This window comes from Schistocerca piceifrons, chromosome 4 (assembly GCF_021461385.2).
Source record: "Schistocerca piceifrons isolate TAMUIC-IGC-003096 chromosome 4, iqSchPice1.1, whole genome shotgun sequence".
Classification (NCBI taxonomy): domain Eukaryota; kingdom Metazoa; phylum Arthropoda; class Insecta; order Orthoptera; family Acrididae; genus Schistocerca; species Schistocerca piceifrons.
The window spans coordinates 77,724,708-77,738,657 of NC_060141.1; positions in this window are offsets into that span (position 1 = coordinate 77,724,708).

The window sequence follows — 13,950 nt, forward strand, 5'->3', positions numbered from 1 at the left end:
CTTTCACTCCACTATAAGTTACTACAGACAATGAAGGAAGTTCCTCAAAATTCCCCTTGAAAGGCCGAATTCAGCTTACATGCACAACAGTGGGGCGAGTTGGAAGCTGTAATTTCACATTCACCGACGATGTCATCTCGATCACCTGGAAAGGACCTTGATAACTGGGTATAAATTTTTTCGTTTTGCCTTTTGGCACATACGGATTAGTCATCATCACCCATTGTCCTACATGATATTTGGGTAAAGCCACCTTTCTATTGTGAACTTTGTCCTGTCTTTCTAACGCTTTAGTGTTCATTTTTTTCACCTGCCACCTGGTTGTTTTCAACTTTGTGGATAAATCCTTAACAACAGAAATATCGGTTCCTGGTGGGGTCTTGAGCAATTCAAACGGAGATGGCATCTTCCGACCGAACAGTACTTCATACGGAGGCAATCCTCTCCTTTCATGCACTTTTGAGTTATATGCCACGGTTACAAACGCCAATAGGGTATCACAATTGTTGTGTTGCGAATTTACATAATAACTTAACATCTTGGCTATTGTACGATGAACTCTCTTGGTCCGACCATTAGCCTGCGGATGTAACACGCTCGTTCTAAATTTCTTTACTTGCAACAACTTGCATAACTGTTTCATCAAATCGGACATAAATTTTGACCCTTGATCTGTAATTATAGTTTCAGGTGTTCCGAATTTCAATATCCATTGATGTAACATGGCGTGAGCCACTGTTTCGGCTCGCTGGTCCGGAATAGCTGTCATAGACACACAGCGCGCAAAATGGTGTTTTATTGTTAAAACATAGCGATTACCCGCTGGTGTTTGCACAAACGGTCCTAAGACGTCCACGCCAAGTAATTGGGAGGTGTATCTGCTTCCGGTAGTCGTTTCAACACAATTTTCTGATGATTCAATTCCGCCTGTTGAGCGCACGGTATGCAATTCTTTATGTACTGATCGACATCTTGCCTACGCGCTTACCACCAATAACTCTGTGCTACCCTCCTTTCCATTGCTCTTCGACCCGAATGACCAGAAAACTTTGAATCATGTCCTTGCCTTAAAATTTTGCTTTGCAATTTTTCGGGTACGACTGTGCATGGACCGTTCCTAGTTTTATGGTACAATATCCCATCTTCCACGACGAACTGTCGCTGCAAGGCAAATCGTTGACAATCTGTGTCGGCAGTTTGTGCCTCCACCCATTCGTTCTCATTTATTCCTGTGCATTTCATGGCGCATACTTTACGACTCAGACCATCCGCGTTTACGTGCGATTTACCCGGTCGATGAATCACTTCAAAATCGTACTCGCTAAGATGTAAAGCCCACTTAGTTAATCTACTCATTGGGTCTTTAAGCCCTAACAACCACTTAAGTGCTGCATGGTCAGTAATCACCTTGAAATGTCGTCCATACAAATAACACCGGAAATAGGTTATTCCGAAAATTAATGCCAATAACTCCTTCTCAGTTGTTGAGTAATTTTTTTCTGCATTGTTTAGCTGTCTGGAAGCATATGTTATTGGGTGTTCGTTCTCATCTATTTCCTGAGATAATACAATACCCAAAGCAAAATTGCTAGAGTCACAAGATAATATAAACTGTTTACTAAAGTCTGGAAAAGCCAAAACCGGACTAGATGTTAACAATTTTTTTAACTTTTGAAAAGCCTCTCCGCATTCTGCTGACCAGTGAGCTTTTGCTCCCTTCTTCGACAACTGCTTGAAGGGCCTTGCAATTTCCGCAAATTTTGGAATATACCTCCTGTAAAAATTGGCGAGACATAAATAAGACTGCAAGGTGTTGGAAAATTCATTACCGCCTCTACAAGTTTTGGATCCGTGCAGACACCCTCCTGTCCTATAATATGACCTAAATAACGAACTTCTTGCAACAAAAAATGACATTTTTCCGTATGAAGATTTAATCGCGCTGCTTTCAGGTGATCGAAACCTTCGCGCAAACGGCGCACATGTTCTTGCACGTCCTTTGAGAAAACAATTATGTCGTCCAAATATACCATACACTGATTAGGTTTCAGCCCTCGTAACACACTATCTAGTAAACGTTGGAAGGTTGCCGGAGCATTTTTGAGTCCGAAAGGCATTCGCCGATACTGAAAATGACCTGTAGGTGTTGAAAAAGCTGTCTTCAGTCGGTCTTCCGGGGCGACTGGTGGTACCCACTTCGAAGATCCAAGGTCGTGAAGTACCGACACTGACCCAAATTATCCAGAGTTTCAGTGATATTAGGCATTGGGTATGCATCCAATACAGTTTTTTGTTTCAGGAAACGATAATCACAACATAAACGATATGTCTTGCCCCCATCACGTGATTTTTTACCCACTATTACTACAGGAGCGGACCAGGGACTATTACTAGTTTCTATTATCCCATCCCTAAGCTGTTGATTAATAAATTCTTCCATGACAGGCTGTAAACTTTTTGGACACGATATGGACATTTATACACAGGTGCTTCATTCCCAGTGGGGATGTACTGCTGAACTAATGGTGTGGTGGGCAGTGGACCATGAGAATTAAATAACTCTTTATATTCAGTCATAAGGTTCTCCATGTCTTCTCTGTCTTGCCCTTCTAAATGTGCTACTTTATCCCTCAGTGCGGACCAGCTGACAGACTCTCCCGGCATTGTGTAATCTGCTGCGAAATCCTTATCCAGTTCATCTTCCCCTATTATCTCCACATTCGCTATTGCGGTACCCCGTGCTAACTGCACCTCTTCAAGGCCAAAATTATCAATACTGACAGGCACAACCTTTTTTCCTTCTATCTCCTGCACGTAGGACACGCTATGGCGCGTAAAACACTTCATTTTATCCAGCGGCTCATTCTCAGACAAAGGTTCAACGAATTTACCAGCACGCTACTCCAACATCTGCCCAGATTATTTTCCCTGTACTCTTCGGTATAGTATCTCGCGAGTTAACCCTAAGGGACCTTGTACGCAGTTTAGGTGGCCCACCCGACGTCCGGGCGGTTCGTTGCGACAGTAATGGTTTTTCGGCCGCAGAACCTAGGCGAAATTGTATTCCATGCCATTCCAGGTTAACTTTTGCGTGATGCGCAACCAGGAAATCCAATTCGAGTATGACATCATAGCTGCTGCCAACAACTGGAAGAACTTCTACCTTCACCAGGAAGTTCCTCATTTCCACTCAGACGTTTAACACCGCTGATCCGAGTGACTTCATCTGTCCCCCACCCACGCCACTTAATGCCCAGCGTGGTGGTTTTAATTCTACTTTACCGAGTACATTTCTACTCGCCACATATACCTGAGATCCGGTATCCAATAAAAAATTGCACGGTCTGCCCCTCACCAAGCCGGTCAGAAAAAAGTCTGCCACTGATTCCGTACGAGCATTAATCCTTACCGGGGATGTTGCACAATGGACACACCACCCCCTGCCCCATTTAACTGATGGGAGTGAGGCCCACCTTGCGGCTTCCTATCATGTTTCTGCCAGGACCCATCGCAATTACGCTCCATATGACCCCAACGTCTGCATTTCCTGCACTACACTTCCTTGCAATCGCGACTAATGTGTCCCATCTGACCACATCTGAAACATTTTATTTCTGCATTAAACACTGCTTTCCTGTCCCGCACCTTTGTTACTGCTTCAACTTTCTCTAACGCCACAGCGATTCCGACTGCCTCATTGAGAGTCTTAGGGAATTCCACTCTAATATTGTGGGAGGTTTTGGGTTGTATTCCCCACAAAAATGCGTCTAGTGCCCTCTGCTCAGCTTCCTGCAGAATGGCTTCATTAACCCTATCAGAATCCATTAGCTCATAGGTATTAACATTAATTTTTCGAATTCGATCTACAAAAGCTTCTATTGATTCCCCAGTCCTTTGATACATTCTATTCAATTGTTCCTGATAATATCTAGACGTATTTTTCCTCCGATATCTTTCCAGCAACCCTTTTTTGAATACTTCAAATGTCCGAACATCCCTTAATTGTTCATGGCATGTAACTTACGCTCTGGCATCCCCAGCTACTTTCAACTTAACCACATGGAAAAGTGTTTCTGCACCCCAATTTCCCAATTTAGCGGCCGTGCTGAATCATAACATCCTCCCCAGCTTTTCCGGAGAAAGGGGTGACCAAAGACGCAGCGTTAGTGTCAAGAATTACTGCATTAACAGGAAACCTTTCCTTGCTTGCTTCTTTAGACTGAGCAAGCTCTATCTCTAATTCCAACACTTGCTCAAGTAGTTGCTGAATAGCCACCTCAGCTGACACGTACTGCTCCATCGCCACCAGCTATTGAATCAAGACTACAGTAAGCACAGAAAGAAGAACAGGAAGGGAAGACAGACTATGCTACAGGTTCAGACAAACCACCAAACAAAAAACTGGCACTTACTTGTCATGTTACAGGAGTTGCTCATCCATTGTTGCCCTTCTCAGGTGCCACATATCCTCGTCGATTACCAGCCACAATTTCCTCCAAATCCAGGGAGAAGACCACTACTGTCACCAATTGTAACAGGAGTTTGCGATGCGTAGGTTGCCCAACTGATACCACTTGTAATAGGATGACTGGAGCGGGTGATGTGTCGGGGTTGTAGGCGTGGCTGGGTAGAAGAAGGTGGCTGTTTTTAGTAATCTTCCTCTTTATTGTTCGTTCCGCCAATACATTTTCCGGTAGCTCAGCCCCACCGCTCGTGTCGTGGTGGAGACGTGCTGATGCACGCAGCCCAGGGAACACGACGCCGCGCTCAGTCAGCAGCTGCGCAGATGGTAGGAGGTTAGCGGCATAAAGCGCGGCCCAGCTCGCAGACACGGCAGCTCGTGACGACGATGGGAGTCGCCGGTGCAGCAGCGGGCAACGCCCGCCGCCGGCCAGTCGTCGGGTACAGAGTCACTCATGACGACGACGTGACAGCGACTGAACGCCCAATCAGTCGAACCAAATGCCGACGCCCACCTCTGATGCCCTTAAATAGTGCAAGCCGCTGCTGAATCCGCCGGTTATGCGGCGTGTGGGGTGGCTGGTTGAATTTATTATTTGTTTATAAATGTTTGAATGCAGAAACACTGCAGTTCCTGGCCGTTTAGCAACATTTGTGTGGCAGCGGGTGGAATTAATGTAGTTTATTATTTAATGTAGAGTGTAATGTAGCAAAGATGCATTTCCATGCCAATGCACCATATGTGGAGCGGCTGGTTGGAAATTATGGTTGCTGTTTATATAATGTTTGGTTTGTAAGGTAGAAACATTTCCTGGCCGATTAAGCATATGTGGGGCGGCGGGTGTAATTAATTGTTTTTTATTTAAATGTTCCTATTATTTATGCTGTCTTTTGCCGTTCTCAACACTGGCTCTCTAACTACAATTTTGGCAACTAGACAGTGATTAGCAAAACGTGAAGCCTGTAATTAGAATTCCTAGTGCCCACTTCATCTGAGAAATACACTTATAGCTACAGCTTATAGCTCTGAGGAATTAGGAGATTGTCTGGGATTCATAATCAAAAACGATCGTGAAAAAACGTTTGCTATATTCTGAAAATCACAGATGAAAAAAATGAATCCACACAATCTGACTAACAGAGCAGTTCAGAGTCTAATGCGCTGATGCAACTATAACTGTCCAATTTAAATGTTTAAGTGAATGCTCGCCATAATTTGATGATAACGTTCATCAAACGCCACGCTAAATAATGGTAGAATGTTTGTCCTGCGCCGGCACGTGAAACTACGACATACGCAAACTGAAGATAGATCATTAAAGTCATCCCAGAATTAACACTTCACTCGAAGATGATTTCATGGTTACGCGTATCCCGAGTAACTTAATACGGCATCCGAGGCTGTTTATAGCAATGATACCGACGCGACGCAACTCCCGACACAGATGGTGTGCTATTCAGCGCCTGGAGAGAACTGGGGCCTTTCTCTCTCGCGCAGCGTTCTTATATATAAAGCCGCAGTGCGGACGGCTAAGGGAACGCCTGATCAAATCAGCTCTCCCAACTAGCCGCTGGGCTAGTAATGCACCACTTTAAGTTATTGAATAAATCATCGCTTCCTTAGCTGATGGCCGATGAAGCTCTCAATTTAAATGTGCATTCAGCACACAGGTGAGTAATCATAATAAAAGTCTGACGTGGCTAAGTAAAATATTTTGGGCGAGAGAATTAATTTAATTACACTACACGCAGTAGACGAGCTCTGAACTTGCCCTTTGGAGATCCGCTATCGCTATAGTTTTACAGTTATTCAATTGAAACTTCTCACATCTTTATGATTATAGCGGATCTCCGTTCTACTTAAATTTAAACATCCTAGCCTTATTTATTCGCCTACTTAATCTATCTTGCTTCCTTAATTTTTAAGACAAAAACCAGAAAATCATGAATTTCAACTAAAATCTTAATTTGTGAGATTCAAAATACTGTTTCTATTAAATTATTATGAAAAAGGAATCTAAATATAAATTTTTTAAGTCTCTAGCTCTTTTCTGTTGTGCCAATGATTTTTACAGAAAAACGTCCAAATTTCGAAAATGGTTAAAGTTATTGAACTGAGATTCAACACATGTTGATTTAGTATTACTCCTGATATGCTAGAAACGTTTCTGGTTATTTACTTGATTTTTAAAGTATTGCGCAACATTTATGACGTCAGAGCTAGTTACAGCGGACTAGGCTGGCACACAATGGAAAGACTGATGAGAATTTTATACGGCGTGAGTAGGCTGCTTCCCTACAGGCGGCGTGTTTATTAGAAGGTTCTCGATGAGTTGGATAATGCAACCGCGCCACATGCGGCCCGTCCCTGCGTAATTCTGCTAATGCTGCGTTCTGATGGCTGCCGCGCACGTACACACATACTGACACTCGCAAAACTGTGTCACCTGCATAACGCAGTGGCCCGCCTTTGTCTGCTGTTTGCCGTGAGGCTGGTGCATCACGCTCTGAAACACACTAAATCCTCCTCTACACTAAGTATGATATTTAAATAAATAAATAATGTATGTATATATACAATCTGAAACCGTGTTTTGTTTTATTTCATACCTCTCTCATTATAGTCAAAGTATTACAATTATTAATATTCTTTTTCAACGTTACACCAGTTATTGAGATAATGAATTATCAAGTTACTCTTCATGGGTAAAATATATAGCTTGTTCTCTGTGTAGCCAATATAGCTCAGTCAGTTAAGTGATGGAGCTATAGTGGCTACACATACTATTACTCTCCATTCAAGTGTATCTTTCTATATATTTCAACTACTAGTCAGTACTTGGGGTAGTTAGTGTCATGGGAGGGTGTGTGAAACATCACAAGGACTTTATTGTCGGTAACTGGTCCTGTGAAGACACAAAAGAAGACCTGAAGATGGAGAAGAAGAATGGAATTCTCCTTCCTGATAATATACGAGCAATTATTGTAGGTCCATCCAATTGTGGGAAGACTAATGTCCTAATAATGCTTCTTACACTTGTAGATGGAGTCCGATTTGAGCATGTTTGTGTATTCTCAAACACACTGTTTCAACCCAAGTATCAACTATTGCAGAAGATATTGCACAGTGTAGATGGTGTTACATACATGACATTCAGTGAGAGTGGTGATATCCATCCACCTGAAAAATCAAAGCCAAACATTGTCTTCATATTTGACAACGTTGTTGTGGAAAACCAAGAACAAATTCGAAAATATTTCTGTTTTGGTCGTGATATGGGTACTGATGTGTTTTATCTAAGCCAAACATATTCCAGAATCCCGAAACCGTTGGTTAGGGATAATGCCTACCTCATTATAGCCTTCAGACAAGACAATCTGCATCTAAAACGCATTTGCCAGGCAGATGTCGGAAATGACATGTCGTTCAGTGATTTTGTAAAGATATGTGCTAATTGCTGGAATCATTCACAATATGGGTTTCTCGTTATTGATAACACCAGAAAACTGAGTGATGGTATGTACATGCGAAACTTTTAAGAGTTTTTACATATATAGCACGATAAGACAGGTTAGTACATCAGTATACGCCACATCATGGACAAATTCGCACATATGTCTAGCTTTCAACCCCAGAGGGTGGGTGTACACAGACAGAAGAGTCTCCTGTACATGGATACAAAAATTTAGGCTATTGTGCATAAAGTTGAAGTTATGCGCAGGGAACTAGAGATGTATCACCAGACACTTCTGAGAATGGTGAATGCATTAAATGAGTTAGTTAATGAAGTTGGTAAGAAAGTATCCGACTTAACTGAAAATGTCGAGGCTATTGAGGGGAAAATAGATGTAGAGTTCCTTGTTGTTGAGAATGGGGAGCAGGTACATAGTAAGAGAAAGAAGTAAATGACCGGATATATAAAGCCTCACGCTGCAGAGATATCTGATTAGTATACACTGAGATGTTGATGAAGCAGAAAGTGATTCAAACGCGGAAAGCAGTTCGTGAGAAATTACGGTTGCTCGGGTTAGGGCATATGGATCGACAGCAAACAGTAAGAGAGACCTTTCAGCCTCTTACTGAATCTCTACGACAGCTCTCAGCAAAAACAAAAACACACGACAACGATGGTGTTGCCATTGACGAATTCATTATCCGTCACGCCCCTGGTCAGATAGATAGAACATTCGGCGTTAGCAGGGGGGAGACCGTACATCTTGGGGACGCATCCTATAACTGTAACTGATGACACAATACAGATTGGTGATAGGCGGTTTGAGAGAACACCTGGCTAATGAATCATATTTTCCTAAGACCTACCAAAAAACCTATAAATTATTCAGTTAATGGTAGGAATAACGTACTGTGAAACACTGCACATGACTTGTGTACATAAGATCACGAAATGCCTGAGCAACAGGAAATATAAAACCATTATAAAACCAATACTTGAAGGTGAAAACAACAACAGCAGCAGCAGCATAGATGGTATTAACATTGAGGATAAAGCAGTGAACCATCGAATCCCGCAGAACATATATTATGACGACCCCAACGAGCTAATAGATCGACTACGGCTGCTCATGGCATCAGCTGCTGCAGGTAATGCAGCTCTTTCGAATCAGGTTGTTTCAATAATCTCTGAGCTTAGAGAGAGAGAATCTTGCTTTATTCAGTTCATACAAATACGATATAGTTATTGAGGTACGATATAATTCCTGAGGTTCAATAAAATATTCTTGAGGTGCAATATAGTATTCTTGAGGTACAATTGATTCTGCTTTTCCAATGCAGAATTACTTTTAACTTAAAAGCTACAACAGTATCACTAGTAGGTAGTTTTTTTTATAAATCTATGCTAAAAACTAAAGCAGAGATACTTTATTTAGTACTACAACTAAATTCTACAGCCCCAGTGGCATAGCTTTTAGAATAATTATGATGGACTGCTCACGCTTAGAATCTAATTTCAACACTCCACAATAGCAAAGGTTTTTACAATAACAATTCTGGTGTACTGTGAGCTATATATACACTTAAAAACTATTCTGACTTGGATGGCTAGCGGCAGGTGAAAAATTTAAAGGCTATTCTCCTTAAGAAATACACACACATGCTGTTTAGATATATTTACAGCATAGAAATACGTTGTGTATCATGAAATACATGAATATATAATTATTTCTATTTTTTAGGTTTTTTAAAATGTTTTTTGTGCTTTTTTCATTCTTTCACACACATGGTGTGCATATATAAAGATAAATTTTTTATTCTTTTTAAGTTTTATCCTTTCTTTTCTACGCATTTGCTCTCTCTCTCTATATATATATCTATCTATCTCTCTGTGTATATACACATGTACATAGTACACAAAAATATTCCCTTCTTTTCCACACATTCTCTCTCTCTATCTATCTGACTCTATATACACGAGTACATTGTACATAAAAATATTTACACGACACACACACATACACACACACACACACACACACACACACACACACACACACACGCACACACATATACAAAATTACTTACACTATGACAAAAGGGTCATACTACTACTCTTCAGACTCTCTCTCTCTCTCCCTCTCTCTCTCTCTCTCTCTCTCCCCCTCCCTCTCTCTCTCTCTCTCTCTCTCTCACTGTCTCACTATCACTAAATCAGAGACCCATCCCTTCTCTCGCTAAAAGTGAGTAGTTTGAGTATGGGCGAGTTTAAGTCCCATCATCACAAATGACCATTTTATCTTAATGAGGTGACAGACCGATTTTAGACTGCGGCACAGTGTACACCTTGTGTCCTCTCTATCGGATACTGATCTGCCATACCATATGCGGTGTCTGCGGTGCAACACCACGAACACCACTGAACAGGCACTGCAAATAGTCTTTGATAGAGAGAGCTCTCGATGCCAAGCGATGCTCACCCTTAGCCCGCCTGTGGGTGGCCCCTTCCAATGTGCGATACACATACATTTTTGAGCATAGACCTACAAACTTCGCAATTGGCAGTCAATTTGACTCGTCCATCATAAGACTAATACACTTCTTGTTCTGCAGAATAATAGCATAAGGATTATCGGCCATATATGAGGACGTGTCGAATTCATTACCGTGGCACCTAATTACTTCATATGGATTGCAGTTCTTCACCCAATAGATGAAGCTCTCTGTATCCATATGAAGTAATTTAGGATCTGCGAAATGAGTTTTCACAAACTCATAATGAAAGTGGTACATGTGGAGTTTGGATGGGTTTAGTATGCACATCCCCACATAAATAGGTTTCATAAACTCTACTGCAGTCTTCTCCCATCTCCATATGCCCTAACCTCAGCAACCGTAATTTCGTACAAACTGCTTTCTGTGCTTGAATCATTTTCTTATTGAATATGGTGACCTGCTTAAAATTTGGTCTGGCAACACATTTTCTTAGACCATAACGCCCATCTCATTCGGTTCTAATCAAAATTTCACATAGCCCCCTCAAATTCTCCATTGTTTTACTGAACATTGAATTATTCATTAATTTATAAAAAAATCTTTCTCAAAGTCATGCGCCGTGGAAGCTCTCTATGTCTTATTCAAATCAATGTAGTCCTTCAGCCAGGGGGATTGCTTGAAGGTGATGGCCCGGTTGATTCTAACCAGCTCCATACTCAAGATTAGGTATTGCTGGAGGTTACAATAATGAATAATGTATTTCTGCTTATCCCCCAGCATTGTCATCAGTTTTTGTGTGGAGTCTCCTTGCGGAAATAGTTGCTCTGGACACAGCGGCAAATTGGTATGTGCATCATGCAAACTAATAGGGTATGTGAGTTCTGTCTCTACCACATACCCTAATCAGAATCAGCTGCCATACCCTCCATGATTTTTCCACTCAATCCCCTGCATTCGTCTTTGGGCACCAATCGAAACTCGCCAATCGGCAGTGGTTGCTGCATGGTGTGCTCTTACAAATTATTCATGTCGAGGTACATTATATAACACGAATCAAGCAATGCGTTGAACCTGTCACCCATCGGTGGGTTATTTGCCTTTGCATGCCTATGGACACATTGGCAAAGTCCTCCATGGATTCCTCGCTCACAGAAAAGGAGCATGCCAGCATCGGTCAATAATTCAATGCTGCACTTCGTTTTCTTGACTATTGTGTCCCAAGACAACAATCCAGGTGCCTTGTAATAAAAGGCGGGGTCCAAAGAATATGTGGTCATAGATAGACTCCGGAATTTCTCGAAAACGTCGAAAAGCAAGTGCACGTCTGTGTCCATGTAAAGCTGTGTGCACTCTCCTAAACTGGAAATATTGAATTCCCGCCAGACATTCACAGCATGCTCATACTTTGCACCCATTATGGCATCACCTGTGGGGTTGCTGGAGAATGCAGTTATGTCGGGTAGCCTGGTTCGTCGAGTTTCGCCATACTATCCACATACTTGTATGGGAAAACCCCTTCCTAGTCGCAAGTTGAAACTTTTCCTCATCAGGAAATGCAGCTCAAGTGATATCCATATCCCCCTGAGGTAGAGTTTCAACGAGTTTCTGGAATGGTGCCTGCATAAAACGTAGTGTATCAAAGAAGCAGAGTGTAATTCTTGGCGTCATTCATTTGGAGAATGAAATATACTTCTCCACGCTCTCAGGTGGGACACTGACCTGATCTTTCTCCAAACCGAAATCAGCCAAGTACTCATTTAGAAAGTGAGCGTCATACCCACTTAAATTGTGGAAGAAAACGGATATGTGTCTAGGAAGCTGTTACTTCAAATTACACGAGTTGTGAGCTGCACCAAAGAACTTCCCCGTAAGATGACAGTGGTCCCTGCGAGGAGTTTCCGAATTTCTATCTAATGGAAGCCCACAAACATGACAATCAGTCACATTATCATACAAATCTTCATTCTCCTTCGATTGGGTCATGGGAACATTGCCGCTGTAAAGCTTATCAACCTCTCGTAAAAAAATTTCGAGCTGAATGAGCAACCAAACCACAGGGCTGTCCCCGACGTAAGATTTGTAGCGGTTAAAACTGGAATCACTCCTGGTGGTCAGCATTCTTAAAATTTATGAACTTGTTTTCCTCAGTAGGCATAATAGCACGTATGGGATCCTTGGAAGTGCAGTCTACTAGATGCGTTGCTAATAACTTATCTGAGGAGAAATAATTGAGGCTCCTTAAGCAAATATATTTTACACGACAATATGTTGATAGTTGGGAGGAAAGGAGTCGGGACATATCTTTGATCCAAACATAGTGATAATTATCACTTTCAGAGCAGAGCAGCATGTTTACATGCTGCTCATGCTCACCAGCAAATTTTGAGAAATGGAGGGGGCCGACAACGATATACTTGTCTTGCTCAGCTGACTTGCTTTTCTGCTCCAGGCCATAAACATGAACCGATATGCCAGTATTCTGCACCTCAAATTTATGTATGTTCTGGATGTTGACAAGGAACTCTATACCATCGAAGTTATAACACTCAGGAATATTATCACCTAGGTGGTATGTACTGGGATGATCCCTTTGATCGGACTTTCTTTTGCAAGCCATGATTGACCAATGCAAAACAAGCCTGATCTTTTCTATTTTCTACATCAATGCATGCCTGCTTATTAGCTGTATCTTTAGGGAGCTTGATATAGCTATACCCTCCATTTAGAGGATCGTAGACATGTATATGGATGCCCAGGTGTAGAATTCTGCTGAGTGCCTTAGCTGAGCATCTCACTTCCATCTCAGAAAACTGGCCCAATGTAGCACTCAAAGTGGATTTATGAAACCTGTCGGCTATTGATGTGCTCCGCGCTATCACGCCATTTTCCCCCAAAGATAACGAAAACTTGTCTCTTCAACACCAGATTCAACTTTGCAGGGGGGGGGGGGGGATGCGATAATTCAATGTAAAGCACCACACTGCATTTAATGGTGGGATACCGCAGATCACTGACTACAATGAGGAGCTCCGTTTCCACGACAGGAAGGTACGTGCTTAGAAATTCATCGAGGTCGCGGTACCCTCCTGCCGGGTTGTTGATCCTGGTGACCGAGATTCGCTCCTCAAAGGCATCGGCAATCACCAAGTACTCTAACTGTGGCGTGGTATCACCAACCTGATGTCCTTCACTAAAATAACGGGGGAGGGAACTGCCACTAGCCACAGGATCTTCACTAATACTATATGTAGAACTATTCGATGGAGTTGGCGAGATGGATAGGCGCGCACGCTGTACATCACGTGACGGTGGAGGAGGAGACACTGCTGAATCGAGCCGCTGCGAGAGGGCGGCCCGTGGAGGCCAGAGCGATGATGTAGCGGCCGAGGCAGCGGCAGCGGCGGCGTCCGCTTCCCAGTGAGAGCAGCCTGGGACAGGGCCGGCCCAGAGGGAGGTGGCCGTGGCAACTAGGAGAGCCTTTCCGAGCGCCATTGTGATGTGATGAGGACGGTTTAGCTGCCATTGGGATGCGCACAATG